This window comes from Phalacrocorax carbo, chromosome 6, assembly GCF_963921805.1.
Source record: "Phalacrocorax carbo chromosome 6, bPhaCar2.1, whole genome shotgun sequence".
NCBI lineage: Eukaryota > Metazoa > Chordata > Aves > Suliformes > Phalacrocoracidae > Phalacrocorax > Phalacrocorax carbo.
In genome coordinates, this window is record NC_087518.1 from 43,786,499 (window position 1) to 43,807,096 (window position 20,598).

Genomic DNA, 20,598 nt, shown 5'->3' on the forward strand with positions numbered 1-20,598 from the left:
CTAGACTAGATGTGACACTTGCTGGAGAAGAAATCTTGCATAAATCTGTCTAAGAAGACTCACTTAATCATATTACTTCACTAGCAGTGGTAACCTTTGGAGGCCAAAGTCCAGACAGGTTGAGAAATGGAACATGAGTACATAAAGGTGACAATTCCATTAACTGCAATCAAAGAGAGAGGTGAATGGTGAGATAAAGACAAATGACTTATTCTATAAAGAAAAGAAAATATGTGTGTGAAGGGGAAAGAGACAGAATGAACATTTTCCAACCTTGTCAAGGAAATGAAGATCCAGTCCCACTCCATTGAGATCAACATAAAAACGTCTCTCTGCCTCCCTGGGTGCAAGCTCTGGCCCAGTATCCCAGCCTGCTGTTAAATGTTAGTGCGAACCGTGCACATGCAGACAAGTAGGACGCCCCAGTAAAAAATCATATGCAGAATGTCTTGCTGAAGTGCCTACCATAACAGTGCTGGAAATGCAAATACTGGGCCTAGCTTTGCAGTCAACAGGGCATTCTGCAAAAATAAGTAAGTGGAAAAATTGTTGGCATTTCTGAATCCAGTAACTCAGGATTCTCAAAACTACCAGACAAGATCTTTCAGTCAGTGGGGTGTACTTCAACCCCAGAGGCTGAACAGAAATGGCTTTGGGACTTTCTTTTGGGCCCGAAATCAGAAAGAGTGGGTACGTATCGGTAACTGAAACTACCACCACAGGGGGAAAAACAAGAGTTCTTACCCAGGTTCAGTGCCAAACTTCAGCACAGATAAAAGAGAGATTGTCGGGATGTATCCTCACCCAGTATCCTTCAGTGAGGCCAAGGACACCATAAGTAGCATCGCTAAGACAACCTCACATTACCTAAAGTTTTTTTTAGAGGAGGTGGAAGCTTAGGGGCTAGCTGTGCTGGCTACTGGGCTGCTTTGCAACCCTGGAAATAAAGCCACAAAGGGTTCTAATCTATTACCTCTCAAATCTTTCCAAATTTAAGATAAAGAGGAAATGAATAATATAAAATCTATCTATATATGCAATCTCCTCCTCTTTTGAAATTTTCCCACTTAGGTGTGGTGTTTTCAAGAATTTCTATGCAGAAACCTCATCTAAAACCAATCCATGTACCAAAACAAAATGAGCAGATAAGCAAATTGTTTTACTTACAGAAGCAGAAATGTGTCTTGGAGCATTAAAAACCTCCACTTACTTAGGTAGTGATTAGCATAACAATGGAGGGGAAGAAAAGATTTTTAAAGGGTCATGTAACATGTGCTTGCTTAGGCAGCTCAAACAAGCACCTGAGGGTGGTTTTCAACCTCATTTTTAAGAAGCAGTATAACACTGGCATAGGAAATAGAAGCTGGGGAATACTCTGGATTAAATGCTTACTGAGTCATTAGACTAGGACTATTCATTCAAAGGGGGAAATAGGGAAGTAAAAACCAACTGAATACTATGCAGCAACAAGAAGGGATTTTTGAGTGTACAATAGGAAAAAAAGGAAATTTCCTTTGGGGGACTTTTTCTGTTTTTAACAGAGATGTTAAGTTACTGTTAGATACTAGAGCAGCCAAAAAGGGAAATCCCTGTTTTGCAGAGCTCTAAATATAGCTAGAAAAATAATTCATATTTTATCGATTTGTGACCCATTTCCTTACGTTTTAGGTAGCTCACCTCTTAATACAAAAGTCAGAAGCCGATACAAACAAGCATACAATATTTCAGGCTCCAGCAAAATTCCAGTGTCTTGCCCAGGGCCTGTTCCTGCCTGCCCTCTTGGCTGGCTACCAATATCCTTTATTCTCAGGGGAGTCAGCCTTCCAAAAAACCGCTTGGCACTTGAGTTGGGGCGGCTCTGTTTTCCTAACGTTCACGGCAGGCAGGATGTTTTCTGACTCTGGTACCCAACAGTTGAGCATTCCAGACAGCACGGGGATTTTTCTTTCCAAACCGCACTGCCAATGGCATAAGAATAAGTGAAGTTCTGTGACACCGTGTGATCCTGGTGGGAAAATAGGATGGCTTTGCTGCCATACAGCAATACACAAAGAAAACGTGCGTGACTCTTGCCACCTTTATAAACTCTCCTTCTGTGATGTGAATGCTGAAAAAATTCTGGCTTAAAGTCATGTTTCCATCAACTGGCTCCCCTCTGGGAAGACTGCCAGAGCTCCACAGATTAGGTTAAGGAGAAGACCGCCCCCCTCCCCAAACGCTTGGCCAGAAAAGAAGCCCAGTGCTGCAGTGGAGCAGAGGGGGTGCTCCATAGTCCTTGTGCACATTGTTGCTGTACCCATCCATGTTGCCAGCATGTGGAAAGGCTCTGTTCGCTCCCCAGAACAGATTCACTCTGTGAACACACAGTACAGATACCCCTGCACCTTTTGCATATCCCTTTACACTCCTTAAATATTAGAAGTATAACTTTATCATTAACATTTATGTTCAAGTAATTCCTGAGGCCACTGATGTCAGGGCCAACTACAGCTGTGCAGCCTTTGCCTTGTGGAACAGAAACTGCATAGGGGCGGGCAGGCAGGTTACAACTCACAGACGGGACTGGACTCCTCACTGACCGGGAGCAGACATACTGCCCTGCTCTGTCTGGGAGGCAGATTTGCCAGAGACATCTTTCATCATAACGCTGTGCCAAAATCCAGATGTGCAAAATCGTGAAATCACAATCCGTTGAGCTGGAAATGAATTTCACAAGCCAAGCTGTGAAAATCTGCTGAGCTCCTTAAATTTCACAATACCTGACATCTCGTGAAAAATAACTAACAGAGGCTAAATATTTTTCTGCAACATCCTTTCAAGACTTTTTCCGTAGAATATGACCAGCTTACATGAAGCAGTTTGTTACAGTGGTGACACATCATACAGCGGTGCCAAAATCCAGTCATCATGGAGAAGGGTTGAAGAGGGCTCAACCACACTTCAAAAAGCATGTCCTCTTGCCATGACTGGGACTTTCTACAAAAGGCAGATCCTATTTTGCCCTTTAAATTCAGAAACTAGCGAACACAGTCATGGGAGGCAAAGTACCATCAGCATCTGTTAATTCGTAAAAAATGTAATCGTGTGTTCTCCAAGGGTAAGATTGTTAACTGGAATCTGGGCTTCCCAGTTTATAAACAACATGCAGCCTTTCTCCTAAACTCATTGCAAAATGTACAAATGATGCTCTAAAGCCAGCACTGTAATCTCTTAAAATCTTAACTTCAACAGGGGTTCATTCAAGTACATAAAAAGAAGTTTGTGGGATCGTTTAGCCACCTGGAAATCATACACAAATAAACCAAACAGCTCTAGAAACAGGGATAAAATCACCATATATGTAGCTAGTTCCTATAGCAGTTAGGTTTTCATGCTCTGTATACAACCCAAAACAAATTGTCTGCTTATAATTAAAATATGATACTGTTTCCAAAAGTCTTGCCTCTAGGGAGATAATTTTATAACGCAGGGCAGATTCAGCCCTGGTGTAGTATTTCTGATTTTCATGGAATTACACCATTGAAGAATTTTGCCCAACATCTTACCCACACTGATGCACTTCAGCTTTTAAGGGACAGTTACAGGGTTTCCTTCTAAGTCAGGCCAAGTTTCTGGAACAAGGAAAGTCTGTAAAAGAAACCGTTGGAGGAATGGTTTAGTCTGGCATTTAGGAATATTCACATATTAGAAAATGTCACAGGATTTATTTTGTATGACTTACATGTTAGAATGTCTTGGGTTTTTTCCTTTCCTTACCAACACATTGCCAGTCAGTGGTCACAGCAAAACAGTATAAAACCAAAGAAATGTAATGAAATGATTACATACAGCTGTGAGTAGAAAGGCATTTGTGGATCCAGTTAATTCTGCTTCATCGTATAAATCTATTTTCCAAACTTTATGCATTGTCTGAGCTTGTAATATATGATTAACAGAATGTCTGCACCACTCGGAACTCTGGAGAAAAATGTAAGATGTTAAATCTCCAGCATTTTAGGTAACTTTAAATATTTTGGCCATGGCTGATCTCACATAGTGCTTTGCATTTATGCTTTGTGTGACAGATCGAAATCAGAATGTACACACTGATGCTCTCACTGATGCTGAAAACTTCTGACTTTTGTGAAGAATCAGAGAAAAAGGGCTAAAACACTTCCCTCCTCCTGGAGCTAACCTGGTCTTTCCTAAAATCATGCAGCTTCATAGATCATGGGCCAGAAAACAGGGGTCTCCCCAGCTCACCCTGCCAGTGCCACAGGTACAGGGCGCCATGACATGGAGTAGGTTGCAAACGGTGGAAATGTGATGCTGTCAGAGGTCTGGGGGAGACTTTTCCATTCCCTCTGCAGTTGTCTGAGCTGCCCAAACAGCATGAAGCAGACGCCTTGGTTCTTAGTTAAGACTTCCTTGGAAAATCAACACTGTTTCAAAACCATATCAGAACCAAAACTATGGGAAGATTAACCAAGCTTGAACCCAGGATTAACCCTCTTGAACCAAGCTTGGGTCAAGAAGGAAGAAGGATGCAATAGCTTTTAACAGCAGCAAACCGGTAAATGAGGTACCCAGCATCCAGCTCTCTTACAAGTCAGAATAGTCAGTGCATCACATCAAAAACTCCTTTAGACTATTAACGTAATATTAGAAAAAACATGGAAAAAGACCGTAATCATAATAGAACCATCAAAGGTACGTTTTAAATTTACTAGTTGCGTTCTTACACTAATCTAACAATCATAAAGCCTTACTATCAATCAAATGGAGCAAATGCTACAGGTAAAATAAAACATATATAGTAACCTGTGTGCAAAAGTTAAAAACCTTTTGGCACAGAAGACAGCTGCAATTCAGAGTTCCATCCAGTGTTAAGCACCAGCACAAGCAGCAGAAGAAAACTGCCTTAAGCATTCTTTAAAATCACATTCTGGTTGCTAACCTTTGCATTTTAGAGTTTGTCTTTCTGAAGCAATGATAAAACTATCACAGCTTTAATCAACTTTTTGAATCTTTGACCAGTCTGAAAAACTGAAAGTGAAATAAAAAGCAAGACACAACACAAATTAGAAATACTCTACATTTTTGCCATTTCTGTCAGGCACAGATAGAAAATGTTATAAATCAGATAAAAAATTGAGGAAAGAAATTGAGGTAACTGCACTCTTATTTTAGGTTGGTTTATGTCTGATCATTTCAAAAGTAGGAGGGGTATGAGTCTGGGTACGTAACTCCACCCTCTCCAAGAATTGCTGGGATCATTGTTAATGAGCGTGATCTGAACACCAGAACAGTTTCCTTACCTACAGTATGCTGTAATCATGGAAATATCATGGGATGTTTTAATTGACATCTCATCCCCATCATCATGACATACACTGGAAGGTCATCATCTTAGGAGATACAGGACTGGAAAAAATTAGCATGGCAGATCATTATCCCATGGCCTGCAAACCTTTCAGTGGAATCCTGGCCACCGAGGGTCAGCAGCTAAGAAACAAGCCCATGTGCAGGGCACAACTCCACCATGACGAGCACGCCTACCTGCTCAAGCTGTGTGTGGTTGCTGAGAGCACAGGGGCCTGTACAGCACCCCCTAAGCTGGTGACAGGGTTTGGAGGGAGGGAGGCCACGGGGTTCCACCACCTCTATACCTGCTCTCTTTTGCTGCCTTCGAAGGGGATGATGCTTTAACTCTGTTCACTCCTTCACTTGTGCATTCTACTGCTGTAACTCAAATTTCGCCCCCAAAAAATCTTAAGGTAAGCTCTGAAGAACTGGGAGGAGGGAGAAGCCTTTACTGAATGAAGCAAGTTTTCCAGAATCTCATCCTTTTTGACCACCTATTACATTCATTCTGATTGGCTAGTGCTGTGCTTTGAGTTTACTCAGGGTTTTTCCCCTTATTTTATTGCTTTTAAATTAACTGGGAGTGGAAAGTTTCATCTAAAGCTATTTTGTATGCTTTTTCTGCCTTAACAAAAAATGCCATCCAAGAATTATTTACTCAGCACCAAGCTAAGTGTCACCTTGATATGGGAGGAAAAATATCTGTTAGAGTTCCTTTGTTATAGTATGTTAGTGAAGGGAAAGAAATCACAGACAGAGCTGTGGCCATGACTGTTTATCATCCTTTGAGAATATATATGTTCTAAGTCAGCTCACTGGTACTTGCATCACTGAGTTTCTAATGTTGTTCAAAACTGACACCAATACCATGATCTGAATAACTTAAAATTTTGATCCAAGAGTAATGTCCCTCTTTGAAAGCAAGACCTCCACAATTAAGACTTCAGCTGCTCCATCCTGAGCTAAAGAACTATTTTTTCCAAGCTGCTGCCTGTATTGGGCCTGAAACCAAACTGAATGAATGCAAAGGAGGAAGCCCAATGTGCAGCAGTTAAAATATATGGAGGCTTTTGGGTTTTTGGAACATCAAACCTTTCAGAGTACAAAATATTTGCCATTTGGTATTGCAAGAATTTCCCTTCCCACTGGAAGGTTAATTTATCATAGAGGAATACATTGCTCTCAGACAATATCACAGGCTGGTCATGTTCTTGCTACATTAACTTATTCTCAGCCAGAAGAAAATGAGTGTCACTTGTGGTGAGGGTTGCCTTTGTGAGACTGGTCTCATATCATACTCCTATTTAAGGGAATCAGTCCAGAGGTTGAGGGTAAGGCTAAGGCTCACAGTGCTATTTTTGGCCTTTCAATCACAGCCTTTTTAAGGTAATAGGTATTTTAGCAGCAGCCTATAATGTTATATTCCTTTGTAACCTGTTGTCATGCTTTATTCCCTAGAACTTTGCACAGAGCCTATGACCACGGAGGCTTACTGGCTGCAACCCCTCCCAGCACAGCTTCCAGCAGTACATCCCAGCCATTTGCAGCTTGTTTAGCATGCAAAAACCCACACTGTTCTCCGGGTTGAGTAATGATGTTCTTATTAATTACACCCACTCAATGTCCTTAATATTGGGTAACAGGAAACCAGGGGATGAAACAAGCTATTACTTTTGGTTTCTAAGGTCCCGAATCTGTAAGCTCTAGTTCTGTGGGGGTACCTGCTCTTTGACAACACTTCCCATATTGTGTTTCAGCCAGGAAGATGGATGTACCTTAGTTAAAGTGAGTCATCCACTGAACCTAGGCCAAACTTTGAAGCAAATCTGGGCCAGTTTACCGCCTCAGGAGGAAACCTGGTTTTTGCATGAATTAGATGTGAAAATAAGCAGAGCCTGACTGACATCTTCTCTGAATTCCAACTGTAAGGGTAAAACCCCGTGGGCATGAGCCTCAGGCATGACAAAAATGAGGAGGGGAAAATGAGGCTTCCTGCCTCCCCTCCAAGAGCCAGAGACACACGTTACTCAGAACTTAGGGTAAATTGTTAATTATTTATATGCTAATTAAGTAGTGTTTATAGAACGTCTTACATATGTAAATTGCTGTAAATATGCTTACATTTTTTCCTGCAGTCTCCAATTAAACAAACTTTCATTTTAGAGGAAAACAATTCCATACCAACTTGTTGCACCAGTTTTTTAGCCAGGCAGCTTTTTAGCTAATGGTCCCAGCTCAAACTGCACTATTGTATTTCTCTACCGGAATGTCTCTGCAGGTTTGTAGTTGTTTTAATGCCATCACAGATCACATTCTTTTAATGATAATTTGATCTTGCATTGCAGGACCCAGATGTACATTAGGAGGTCACAACCTTTCCATTTATCTCCTAAAGTAACTATTTTTTCCCCAAGTTCCATCAGGTTAAAACAGTTAGCAATTTTTCTCCTTGAAGTGTCCCTTCAGCTTGGCCAAGATATATAATAGATCAGTGTAGCTACAAATGCATTACAACATTAGTCATCAATTAGTTTTAAACCATCGCTGTAATATATCATTTATCTAGCTTGCTGTAGCACTATTGTGAACATTTAATTTTTTAAAGGCATCTTGATTTTTTAACCTGACGGCTGCATCCCCCTTTTGTCTCCTATACAGACGTCTCCTTAAGGAACAATAAAAATTAGATTTGTTTGACCTGCACTCAGGGTTCGTTTAAGCGAGATGGATTTTAATTGCTCTGCCTAGTCTACCAGACAGCTTTTATGTAATATTCCAGACATTTACGCACTGTCTTTTCCCTTGCTGTAAGCAGGTGTGTGTGCCCACAACTGCCTGTAAAGCAGCTCTTACAATTCATTTCACGTCTCTGAGAATCCTCTGGGAAATTGCTTATGCTGAGATATCACTGGCATCAAATTAAGGACTCCGGTCATTACCACTTCTTTCCTCCTAATACCATTCTCTTTTGTCTTTAAGATTCAACTTTTTGTGTGGCTAATTCTAAAAGGACTTTGCTGAGGACTGTGTTCCTTGTGCTTGGGTTGTCATCATACAACGCAGATGACTCACCTCTGCATATTCGGGCAGTGAGAATGCATACAGAGCATTACCTGTCTCTCCCAAAATCCACATTGTCCTTCTACCATTTGCAATACATTTGACTTAGATTTATGATTTGAAAAGGTTTGGAGTATGAGACAACTAAGACTGAGAGAGGCATGTCTATGCCCCAAACACTCAGTATCTTGAAGGCTCTCTAACTTCAATTAGTAAGTCACGCGAGCAAGTTATCACAGCATTGACTCAGAGCCCGAAACACCCTGACTTCTCTGCCAGCTTGGAGTAGAGGCAAAATGAGCTCACATTTGCCCACGATTAACCTTATTTGCTCCAGCTGCTCCAACAGGGAGAGCAGAGCCTCATGCGGAGAGTTCTCTCCCTGCTGACTCTCCCCTTCCACGGGTGATACAATCTGAAGATGAGGTCCTCTATTTTTCCTGTTCTTCCCATTCCTAAAAAGGAATATTTGGCTGTCCTGTGAATTACCAAATCAGCACAAAAAAATGGGCCTCCTAAGCAGTTATTCGTGCCTACAGCTGGTTCTGGTCTACTCTCTGTTGGACACACACATGTACTTAATTCCCATTTGTGCTGGATGCCTATTAAAAGAACAAATCTGCAAGTGAGGAGGGTCTCTTCTACCATGTCAATGGAAGTGAAATACGTAAATCTCCTGCACGTTGAGGGTGAATGTGTGCTTAAAATGCTTGGGAGAACAGCTGTGAAAAAGAATAAGTGGTTTGTATTATGCTGCAAAGTGTCACCGATCCAACATGCTAAGCTGATCCTCATGTAGTACATTGTGCTTGCTCCATGCTTGCATTATACTGCCTACTGCTTCTATGTGTGGGTAATTCAAAATGCACAGCATCTCAGACAGCATGGAAAAAGGGACAAACCTGGCTTCTTCGCTCCAGTATAACCAGCATGGTTCACAGCAGCAAGGGACCACTGGAGTGGAAAGAACAATTCTAGTTAGGGGCCCGTGCAGTGAGTGGAGGTGGAGATCATGGTGAGCCACAGAGAGAGCTGTGGAGGAGCAGGGGAAACTGCCTCTCTTTCCCAGTCTGGGAAGCCATAAGAGGGATTGGAATAATCTTCCTCGGTGCCACTGGTTTTCTCCCCTTCTATCTGCCAGTGGTGAATCCCAGTCACTCGGGAGACATCCTGGAGTGAGCCTAGTGTATGAGGATAGATGAGTCACAAAACATTTAAACAGTATTAAGGGTTCTGTAGGAGACTGTGGAAGTGCCGTTTCCTTTTCTTAAAGCTGAGCAGAATTGCACACTTGACCAAAACCCACAGTACATCTTCAAAGCGCAAAGGACAACCGCACAGCTCAAGGCATTTGTCTTCCACCCGCCCTGTTGGAGCCAGCACCCAAGCCCCACGATAAATTGCATGTATAGTTTCCTTCTGGACAAGAGAGAGAAGCAGCAGGACATCTTAGATATTAATTATGGCATCAATGGAAGAAATTCAGATGCTACAGTGAGAGAAGCTTTAAAAGACTTTTACATGATATAGAAACTATGAATACAGCAGTGACATCAGGAAAGAGAGGGGAGGTCCAATGCACTTACTTAGCATATGGACACTTAATTCTTAATTTCATATTCTGTTTTTTTTTTTTTCCCTAAGGCTTGTATCTCCATCAGTAACACACACTAATATGTTTTACCTCCCTGAGAGAAGCACTGAAAATCACAACCCATTTATGTAGTACCAAACAAAATCAGAAATAAAAGTGGGCTTCCACACTGGAATACAGATTTCTAAACCTCTGAGGGCCAGATGCAGCAGAGCTGGAACGCTCAATAACTGTAATGTGCACTGAGGAGTCACATTTGTTCAAGAAAAGTCACGTTACTTATATTAATTGGATATGTCCAGCTCATCCAGAGTCCACTTAAGCCTTGGCAAACCTCTAGCTCCAAGGCATAATGAAAGTATTAATATAGATATTCCTTTATTATGCCATTTACATAACGACTCCCACCTTTGCAGCCTAATACTTATTCTTTGGAACGCAGTGAACTATTGACTCATATCTGGACTGGGATGCCAAAACCTCCTAAATTTAGAGATGTTTGGAACAAGAGAGTTTGGTTCAGGCCCATCCACAACGGCAAACTAAACACAAGTCATCATCTGTGCGAGCGACATTTTCAGCATGTCCAGGGCCTGGCGTGAGCTGACATTCTTTCTCCCAGCAAGATTTACAGAATTTGTGCATTAAAAAGTATTGAGGTAAACCATGGTCTGAGGGCCAAGTGCATAAATTAGACCTGTCCCCTCCCTTCAGTAAATTACATATATACATGCTGTAGGTTGGCTAACTATGCTTTTGGCAACTCGAACAAGTCTTTGTGAGTGCATGTTAACAGAAGGGGAGTTTGTGTCATACTCATGCATTTACATTTTCTTTTCTAAGACTTTGGTGCAAGGAATATGTTGTACATCACTTTTTCCCTCCATTCATATCAGGTACTAGATTAAACAGACAGGAAAAAAATGTAATATTGAAAGTGTTGGCACATATTGCACTTTCTCAGCAGAAACTGTGTCACTTGTACATCAGTTTGGTTCAAATTACGTACGTCAATTTAAGGTCAGCAAGAAGTGCCAGATAAGCATCCTCAGAGACTGAGGTCCCCTCCTCATTCACAGAACAAGTCCAGATCAAGAAATGTCAATTAGAGCTTCATGCCCAATGCTATTTCCTTAGAAGACTGTTGTACTTCTTCAGGCCAGCCAAGTGCTCACCTGTTCCTTGAGCCCTCTGCTTATATGGCAAAACAAAATGACCAGCTGGCATGCCTATAAGGGGACTGACACTATCAAACTGCTTCGTTAAACACTGTCAAGATTTTTATGAGCTGCATATTTGCAGTAGTCCATGTACCTGTGAAATAACTGAATCGCTGTCTTCCATGTGTCAAAATTATGCCATTTCTGGGCTGTCCCATCTTCCTCCCACAAATCTACCACATTTTAGGTAGAATGTATGGCCTAAAAACCCAAATACGTGCTGCATCTCTGACTGGCTTTTGGTGACTTGTAAAAAAGTAATACAGTGAACGCCACTAGGAAACCCACACATTACCGCAAAGTTTGCACTCCAGGCTTTCAGCCTTTCAAACTTCATTGTCTATGTGAAGCTTTTCTCCATGATCTGAAGAAGCAGTAGAATTATTTTTAATTGAAGGCAGAAAGCCTCACATAATTAGATGATAAGAGAGCTAGGGCTTTCTGAAAAATGGAAAACATGGAATGATTGTGGTTTAGGTCACAAAGGAACTAAATATTGTGCATATGTCTTCTCCTGAATCTCCAGCAAATTCATCCTCTTGGCAGGCATCTCACTCAGTCCAAGCCCTTCTCTTGCAAAATTCCTTGGTACCCCATCTTCCAGGCTGCCCGATACCTCTGCTTCCCCTCAACTTCTTTCCTGCTTCCCCTCAACTTCTTTCCAGAAGGTGTTTCCACAGATCCATGGCATTCCAGCATTGTGGCATTCCTTAGTGTCCCTTTGAGCAACTGAAGGATGTCTTACTTTGCACAGTAAGTTCAGGCTCTTCCCACCATGTCTTCAGCCCCTCCCAATGTCTCCTGTGCAGGGTAAGAGAGATGAACAGCAGAAACAGTTGCAGGAGTATCTGGATAGAGGGTCAGAGCTCAGTTCCTTCCCTTAAATCCCTTGTGCTCACCTCTTAGCAAGTGGAACTGTTGTTCTGGAAATGAGATCCAGAAATTATTTAATTCCAGAAATGAAAGTTGCAGGAAAGGTTTCCCTCCTTCCAGTTCTTTCTAAAATTGTATCCAGGAAAACAAACTGATTGTTAGGGGAAGAAATCTTGCATGTCTCCCAGAGTGTTCTGTCCCATCCTTTTGGCATTGCATGTTCAGCCCTGGCTTGGAAATGGCCACTGGATAGGAGGTGGATTTACCTGAAGAGGGAAAGAAAGTGATGACAGATAAAGTGGGCTGTCAGTTCCCTGTTAGCATGTGACAGGAGGAGATGGTGCATTGCTTGGTGAACCCTCTCTCCATACCTCCAGAGCACCCAGCCCTGCTACTCTCTGCTGTTCTGGCCCTCCAAGCAGCAGAACCCAGCCAGCAGGCTGCGGGAACTAAGCTGACAGTGCCTTACGGATGAGTCTGCTGCTTTGGTGTTGATAGGAGACCAGTCCCAGAGCACCAGCACTGCTTACAGCAGTTCCCTCCTTGGCCTTGCCCTCCTGTTTCCTCCTGTGCCTCATCTACAGAAAGAGATCTGCTGCTTCCCTTCCTGCCTCTACAGTTAGGACTACACTTCATTATCAGCCCCCAAAACACAAGCCTGAATGCAATTCCCAGACACATGGGTCTGGAGACACTTTCCAATGTACACTGCACTTTAAAAGAAATGCTTTCTCTTATGCCACTCCCTCCTATTCCCAATAACAGAACAGCCTGGTAGCAACTACAGCAAACTCACAGTTGGAAATATAACAGTAGGGAAGTATTCAGTGTTCACAGTAAATCTCCTTTACTATGATTTAGCAGAAATGTAGCTGGCATGGCCTGAATATATATTAAAAAAGAGGTCTTCTGAGCATAGTGCAGAAACCGCTGCTACAAAGTTATGCAAATTCCAGAACTTCTGTTTCTGTAAATAAAAATTTTCCAGGGGAGAACATACAGAGGAGACAGTCATGTGCTCCAGCCTGAACAGGAATCAAGAAATTCAGGGTCTAGTCCGAGCTCCACTCGCAGACAGGTACTTTGGCTCACTGGGCTTCTGCTTTCCATCATAAGACCAAAACAATGATAATAAAAATCACAATGAAAGCAATTGAAAAATATTTTCATAATTATTTAGCAATGTGTTTGCATGCTTTGCATGTTAAACAAGGGATTGTTCCTCAATCCCACAATCTCAGGACAGATAGGGAAGTAGAAAGTGTGTAGGAGAACAGGAACCAAGCCTAATACACGTAGAAGTAAATTCAGTTCCGTAGAAAAACAAGCTGAAATGTGTATTTCAGAGAGGCTAAATACACAAAGACTCAGACCCTGGTTGAAAAAGTCAGGGAGTTCATACCGGGAACTGGCGGACTGGGCTGGAAATACTGGTAGAGCTGAAGGTGGTATCGTGACAGGTGTACAAATGATGACGGTGATGAATATGTTTTCGGTTTGGACAGTGATGAAGCATGAGTCCTGCTGACTAAGGGTGAAACACCCCAGACAGTGACTGTTAGATTCTGCTGCTCCAGGGCAAGACGTATTGGACTGCATCTAAACCAAGGCAAGACTGCCTCAGAAATAACGCAACCTCTCCGAGTGTTATCTGCGGATCTCGGCTACTTCCAAAGCAGTGCTCAGAGCCAAGCACCTGCCTGAGGAAGATATTGCTCCACAAGTCTTTGATATGGCACATTTACCAGCAGGTTCAACCAGTAAGTCAGTGAAACATGCATTCACGTCAACAGGACAAACCCATGTGGGAATAACTGTGAGTCACATCGTTGCAGGAGTGGCACCCCTGCCCTGAGCCAAGCCCATCCCTGAGCTGTGACCTTGGCATCCAGTGAGGGTCTGCCACAGATCAAGTTCTCCATCTGAAACACCAAGCCCTGCCTCATCTGGGACAAATTTACTGCTTTGATCTTTAGACCCCACTTTATGTGGACATGCCAGATGAGGTTTCTTAAACAGTCAGACATCTATGGAGACAGAAATATCAACAGGAATCAATGCAGAGATATGTCACCTAGGCAAATTTAACTTACTATGTCCCATTTCTGCTTCGGTAACTTTCAGCTGAGGCTGGTTGTATGATTTGCTGAACTAAATTAGGGAAAGGCTGATTTAAGAACAAAAAAATGGAGCTGAAGAGGAGCTGGGGTTTTCATACTCAATGAAGTAAAATGATAATCACCTATCAAGAGAAAAATATGCGATAGGTGCCTCTGGCAGTAAAATCCTGAAAAGCATCATGAGCTACAGGTTACAAAAAAAAAGAGACAAAGACATAAAGAAGAACAGATTAGCCCAGCCATGGGAGAACAGCAAGAAAAGCAGCTGGTTCAGATATTCATATTGACAAAACTCCGGCTGGCTACTAAACATACCCTTCCCACCCAGAAAAAATTTGGGCTTGAAGGGAGCATAAACATCCCTTTTTATTCTATACATTAATTGTCCATTCTGCTTGGTGTCCAAATCCCAGAACATTAACATCAGAATTCAAATATGATGTGGTCCGAATCATCTGAAAGTAGCTACACCCTTTGCCCCACACTACACTCCTTAGGGTTCACGTGGGGAGAAGCATGACTTGCCATGTGGAAAATACCAGTCAAAATACAATATTTTTGTCTTATGTTAAGAGTTATTCACGGTTTCCCACTGGTGTTTGCCATAAAACCTAGAAAAAGTGAGGTTGTTTAAGCACTGTTTAGCTTCAGAGACTGTGAATGGATGTCCATCCCGTTTTACTGCAGTCTGGTGTAGTCTTTCTTGATGCCACACGCGCATTTAGCCGCCTACAAATGCCATAGATGTTTTTAGTAAAAGTGGAAGGTTGTGCTACCAAAGGAGAACATGAGCCAAAGATGTTCTATTATCCATATCCTATTAAAGGTCAGACAGACCTCTTACCTCAGTGCTATAATGTGACCAGAAACTTAATTGAAAATATATAAAAGAGGTTATTAATAAAGACATGAAGCCATAATAAATTTAATACAGCTCACAGAAGGACTTTTGCTAGAAAGAGAAGGTTGGCTAGATAGATAGATAGATAGATAGATAGATAGATAGATAGATAGATAGATAGATAGATAGATAGATAGGCAGGCAGGCAGGCAGGCAGGCAGGCAGGCAGGCAGGCAGGCAGGCAGGCAGGCCTTTAATTAACGTGTATTGCCGGGTTAAATGTAAATTTTCCAAGCAAGCATGAAGATAGAAAATTGGTAATTGCTTCCAATTTATATTATAAAAATCAGTCATATTCATTTTACTTCCTATGACAGCCTTACTCAATTCTAAGGTTCATTCACTTAATTGGAAAGGAGAATTTTTTGAGTAAAAACATAAGGAATTGAAGAAAGAGACAGACAGATTGCAAGAATTGAACGAACTGCACTTTAAATGAAATCATTAAAACTCCTCATCCAAGATTCTCAGTAGATTTATGTTTGCTCTCCTCAGGGGATATTTATTATCAAAGCTGAGTAGGAAAAGATTGGAAATTATATCAGAAAAAAGTCTCTGATGGTCTTCCTGAAAATTGAATCTGAAGAACTCCATGTTTCTATTACTACCGTAATTTTTCCATGTCTCAAAATTAGTGTAGATTAGAAACTCAAATATTTCTGTCACTGAGACCTCTTGCAACGATGGTATAACTTGGTCAAGTGTAACCAAAAGGTACACATGCGTATAAACTAAATTTGCTTCAAACACATGCTTGTCTTTTACTTGTTCATAACAGAGAGTTACAGGAGGGAGTATGTTCAGAGAAAGCATTGCTGTAAGTATTCATACAACTCTCCTTGCATACAGCAGCCTCAGAAAAAAAGCCGTACTAAAGCGATGACTCCGTGGGTTTGGGAGTTATCCAGTTAGTGATAAGGAAACAATATGTGGTGGCTTAAGAGCCAAATGACAAGCAGTAATAACGATAAGAGCTAACATTTAAAATAGTCCTGGAGAATAAAAGTAATTCACAAGACTAAATATCAAAATCACTTGTTGACTACTACTGAATAGCAAATCTACATCTCTTTTGCAGGTAAATTGCCTTAAAAAAGAAGATTAAGTCCTGAGGGGGATTGTTCAGTTTTCCAGTCTGAATATTCACACAGCTTCAGTGATATCTAGATAACTGCCTGCTCCCCTTCCCCTGACAAAGACCAACACAGGACAGCTGTTTCCATATTTACTGTTACATGATAAGAGATAATTCTGTAATTGTAATCAGCCAAGGTGCACTGAATTTTAACCTCCCAATTCATAACTCAAAATAAGTGCATCACGAATCCATTCCTGGCATGGGCAGGTAGGTTCTGCTACAGACAAATGTATCAGCAGCACTATACCCAAGTCTTTCTGGGATCCATTTAAGCAACCCCTTGAAAAGGTTCCATAGCAGAAAGAGGACCATAAAAGTGGGGAAAGCTGAGGCAAAGACAACAGTACATAGCACAGAGCTAAATCTTTCCTTGTCAGAAGTCAAGTGATGTTAAAGACATTACTCTACGGATGGTTTTGGTCTACGTCTCTGGTTTCTGGAGGGAAGTGACAAGGTATATTACTCCATCAATGGATATGAAAAGAAGGTTAAAACATCCTGATGCTAATCATTCAGAAAATATAAAATAGTCATGTAAATTGAAAGTATTTAATACTTTCAATTTTCAAAGTGATGAGTAAGCCTTCACTAATTAAGCAGCAAGGTTAGAGTAATTAAAAGCTCAGATCCTAGGTTGCTAATAGGAACAGAATAATAAATTGAATGAATTAACTTTAAACAATTCAAGACTAAAAGAAAACGCCAAAACATTCCTACATTTACATGAAAGGAGTGAGATCTCAATATGTCAAGGACAATAAAGCTAGCAACAATAAGTTTTTATCTGTCAGCAGGACGGGAAGACAGAGCTCCAAAAAGCCCAGGGAGGATTAGGGAGAACAGTATGCAATTTACAGTGAAACAGAGACAAAGCTGGGAACATAACTATAAAGTGCTTAAGAAAATCTCTAAATCCATTGGTATAAAAGCATTTACAATGACTTTTCAATTTTGTGGCCAGCCTCGCTATCAGGAGAGTTCTGTCATTTATGAGAGTGGGAGCAGTATCAGGTCTTACAGTGCGTAAGTTAAAAATCTTTAGTGAGGCTCGAAGTTATTTCATCAGATGCACTTATGGTGATTTGCTTAAGAAAGATGCAGCTAATAGCTACTACTAGGCCTTAGTTGTGAATACAGAAAAAAGTTAAAGCAAAGTAAGATACAGTGTGAAACTGAAGCGTTTCAGCTGCTCAGTAGGGAGTCAGGCAATCAGAGTTCAGTGATACCTAATAATAGCAGCAAGGCTTTCCCCATCCTTTGCTTCTGCCCCTGTGCTATGCTTGCCACCCATTCATGTGGCAAGACAACTGTTTGTGGAACTACACTGAGAACCCAAGTAAAAAAAAATCCAAATGAAAATCAAGGGGTTTGCCTCTTTTCTTTAGCCCCGATTACTTCCATGATCTAATTTCAAGCGCGCCTCCACACACAGTTGGACTGGCACCAAGAGGAGACAGTAACCTGCAGCATGAGGGCAGAAATGAACTTCCAAGAGTAGAAGGAACTTCTTAAAGTGGCTTTATTGCTTTGCTTTTGTTTTCAGTAAACATAAAATAAGCCACCTTCAGGAAAAGAGAAGTAAGCTAACTTCTACTTTCCAAGGGTAAAAGCAAGCATCCAGGCAGTTATCACAGATTTGCTGAAATGTTGTGTGTTCACACCCCACCTTACTCTTCTCACTAACTCTGGGAGGGACAGAGCAAGCACATTAATTTGGCACTAAAAATCAGTTCTGATAAAACTCCACATTTGCTAAGAATTAAGCCCTAAAAAGAACTTCTCTGGTATCTGAAATAGAGTAAGATGTGAAAGGCTGGCAAAAACTGAGGAAATACAATGGAAACTCCCTTTGCTTTCAGTAATTACAGGGTCTAGATGAAGCGTAAGAAGGAGGGAAAGGGACTGTGTTATTTCATGGAAAAAATATCCAGGGTTCTTGCCCAGAGGGACAGACCCAGCCATTCTTAACTGGAAGTACCTCCTGTCCCACTCTGTACCAGTTTCTGCTTCTGCCAACAAAATAAGAGTTCTTAAATTACATCTCTATTGCGCAGAGGTTCTGAGAGGATGCAGCATATGCAGCGTACATAGAAAAATGTAGCTGTTACGATCAGCTTCCTCACTCCCTCTTCTGCATATGACACCTCGTTTACTTAATCCTTTTGCTTGTTCATGTGCTCTGAAACAACCATGAAGCTTTGCATCTCAGTGCTCAGCCAGACACAAGGAGGTAGTGCCCACCCATCTGGTCCAGTCAACGCCTCTCAACATCCTTGACTTACCTCTTGTCCTGCGACCTCTGTGGCTTTATGCCTTTCCATTTGAATCTTTAGTTTTTAAACTCCTACTTTTTTCCATGTGCAGAGTCTTTACTAGTATGGGGTGGCACTTTCTTCTCTAAAGCCCTCTGAAAAGCACCTTTCCGTCATGAAGCAAAAGTCACCCAATTAGCCAATATGCTGCATTCCTTTTTAGAGAGGGATGAACTCATTCCTCTCTTAAGTAGTTCCATGAACACTGGGACAAAAGAGGCCTACTTCTCACTTCGCCTTTACCTTGTGGACTCTGATATGGGGGCTGTTCTTGCATTTCCCGCATAAGGGACATTAAAGAGACCTCTTATCCTTTAATTGGCCAGTTATTTGCACAAAATCTCGGTCAAATTTGGTTAATATCAGCCAAAACCATCAAGGACTAACAGACTGCCACATACATACAGCTGGTGAGTCTTGTCTTCTGAGAAAACTTGGCTAAAATAATCCTAGCAGCACATAACTTTTTCCAAGGACAGTCTTTGTGAGCAAAGATATGATGTTGAAATATCTTTCTAACCATGCAGGTATCACTCCGTCTTACACATTCTTTTTCAAGAAAGCTGAGCATAGTACCTAAAGCAAGATAAAAAGAAAACTTGGCAAAGAACAAAAGAGCAACACGGCACTGTTGCCTAAAATAAGGATTCAATCCATGAAAAGCTTGGTTCTCCTTCCTGGCACATCTTTCTCTTTCAGTGTCTGATGTTCTGGGGTTTTGATAGATTAAATTCTCATTTAAGAAGTTACAGTATTTCTCATGTTTTTTTACCACTCCTGTTCATAAAAAAATTATTTTCCAGATTTCTCATTCTGCTATAGGAAGAAAACAAGTTTCCAAAATCAAGTATTACTCAAGAATAAGCAAATAACATAGAACATTTTTGCAATATGGTAATAAATTTAAAAATCTGGTCTCTCTTAGGGCCCAGCCCAAAGCCCTGTAATATCTGTGGAAAGACTTCAATCAGACTTATCTGTCCTCATAAATACAGCTATTAGTTCAGCCTGAAACGTTGATAGTGCAAAGCAAAATAACTTGGAGCCTCACTTAGCCTTTTCACAAACAAGCGTCAGCAACATCAATGGGAATTATGCATGTGCAGGCACGGGTGAAACACAAGTACCCTGTCTACATCAAGTCCCCAGCTTATGTAGCAAATGTTATCCCTAGGACAATGTACCCAGCATACTGTCAGTCAGCTTAACTGATTTTCTTCCCGAATAACAATCTGCAGACACCAGGATGCCAAACATCACTGAGTGATACAACAGCAGGAAGAGGCCCAAAATGAAAGCTGAAATCAGGGCCATATCCGCCCCTTCCCCTTGCTGTCTAGCTCTGCCAATCCCTTCTCTTTCTAAATCATGGGGTTTATTCCAGAATTACGCACTTATCAACCTCCTGAAAAAATATCAGTAACTACTACCCTAAGCCCTTCCATTGTGGTCTACTTCAGCCCTTACTACCGAGCTATATTTCACCACTACCACTCTTTCTCCTCGGATCCAAGGAGGGATAAGTGCGGCCATCAGAAAGAAAGCCTTAAAACAGCCTTAGTCTTCATGGTCCACAAGTTGTTTTAGGTAAAGCAGATCATGTCCAGCTCTTAACTGTCTGTCTGTGTGTGTGTATAATCACAGAATAGTTTGGGTTGGAAGGGACATAACCCTCCTTCCTAAACTTCTAGCCCTGTTAATGTTAGAATGACATGAAACTGAAAGGCGGGAGTGATTTATAGTCACCACCATGCTAAAAGATAACACTGTGTAAGTGGTCGTGTACTCTCATGGACAGTATGCAGGGCTGGAGTCCAGAATCCTGAGCTCATCCTGCCACTGACATCCAGTTCAACCTTAGGCGAATTATACAGCTTGATCCTAGACCTATTGAAGTCATTGGCAAAGGTCCATCTGATGTAACAGTACAGGATCAGGTCCTGCATCTCTCCTCTTCTTTTGTTGCAAGGTGTCTCTAGGGTGAAAAGTGTGTGAAGTGTTTCAAAGATTTAAAGTACTATAGTTGTCATCCTGCAA

The 20,598-nt window shown here is 41.4% G+C and overlaps 1 protein-coding gene across 1 annotated transcript in view; it reads right to left on the reverse strand.

Annotated features, from left to right (window-relative positions):
• FGGY (FGGY carbohydrate kinase domain containing) overlaps positions 1-20,598 on the reverse strand; it is a 328,075-nt gene that overhangs the window by 149,921 nt on the left and 157,556 nt on the right. The window contains exon 3 of the mRNA XM_064454957.1: positions 3,546-3,627. The gene's annotated coding sequence lies outside the window, so the exon portion shown is untranslated. The remainder of the gene's footprint in view (positions 1-3,545; positions 3,628-20,598) is intronic.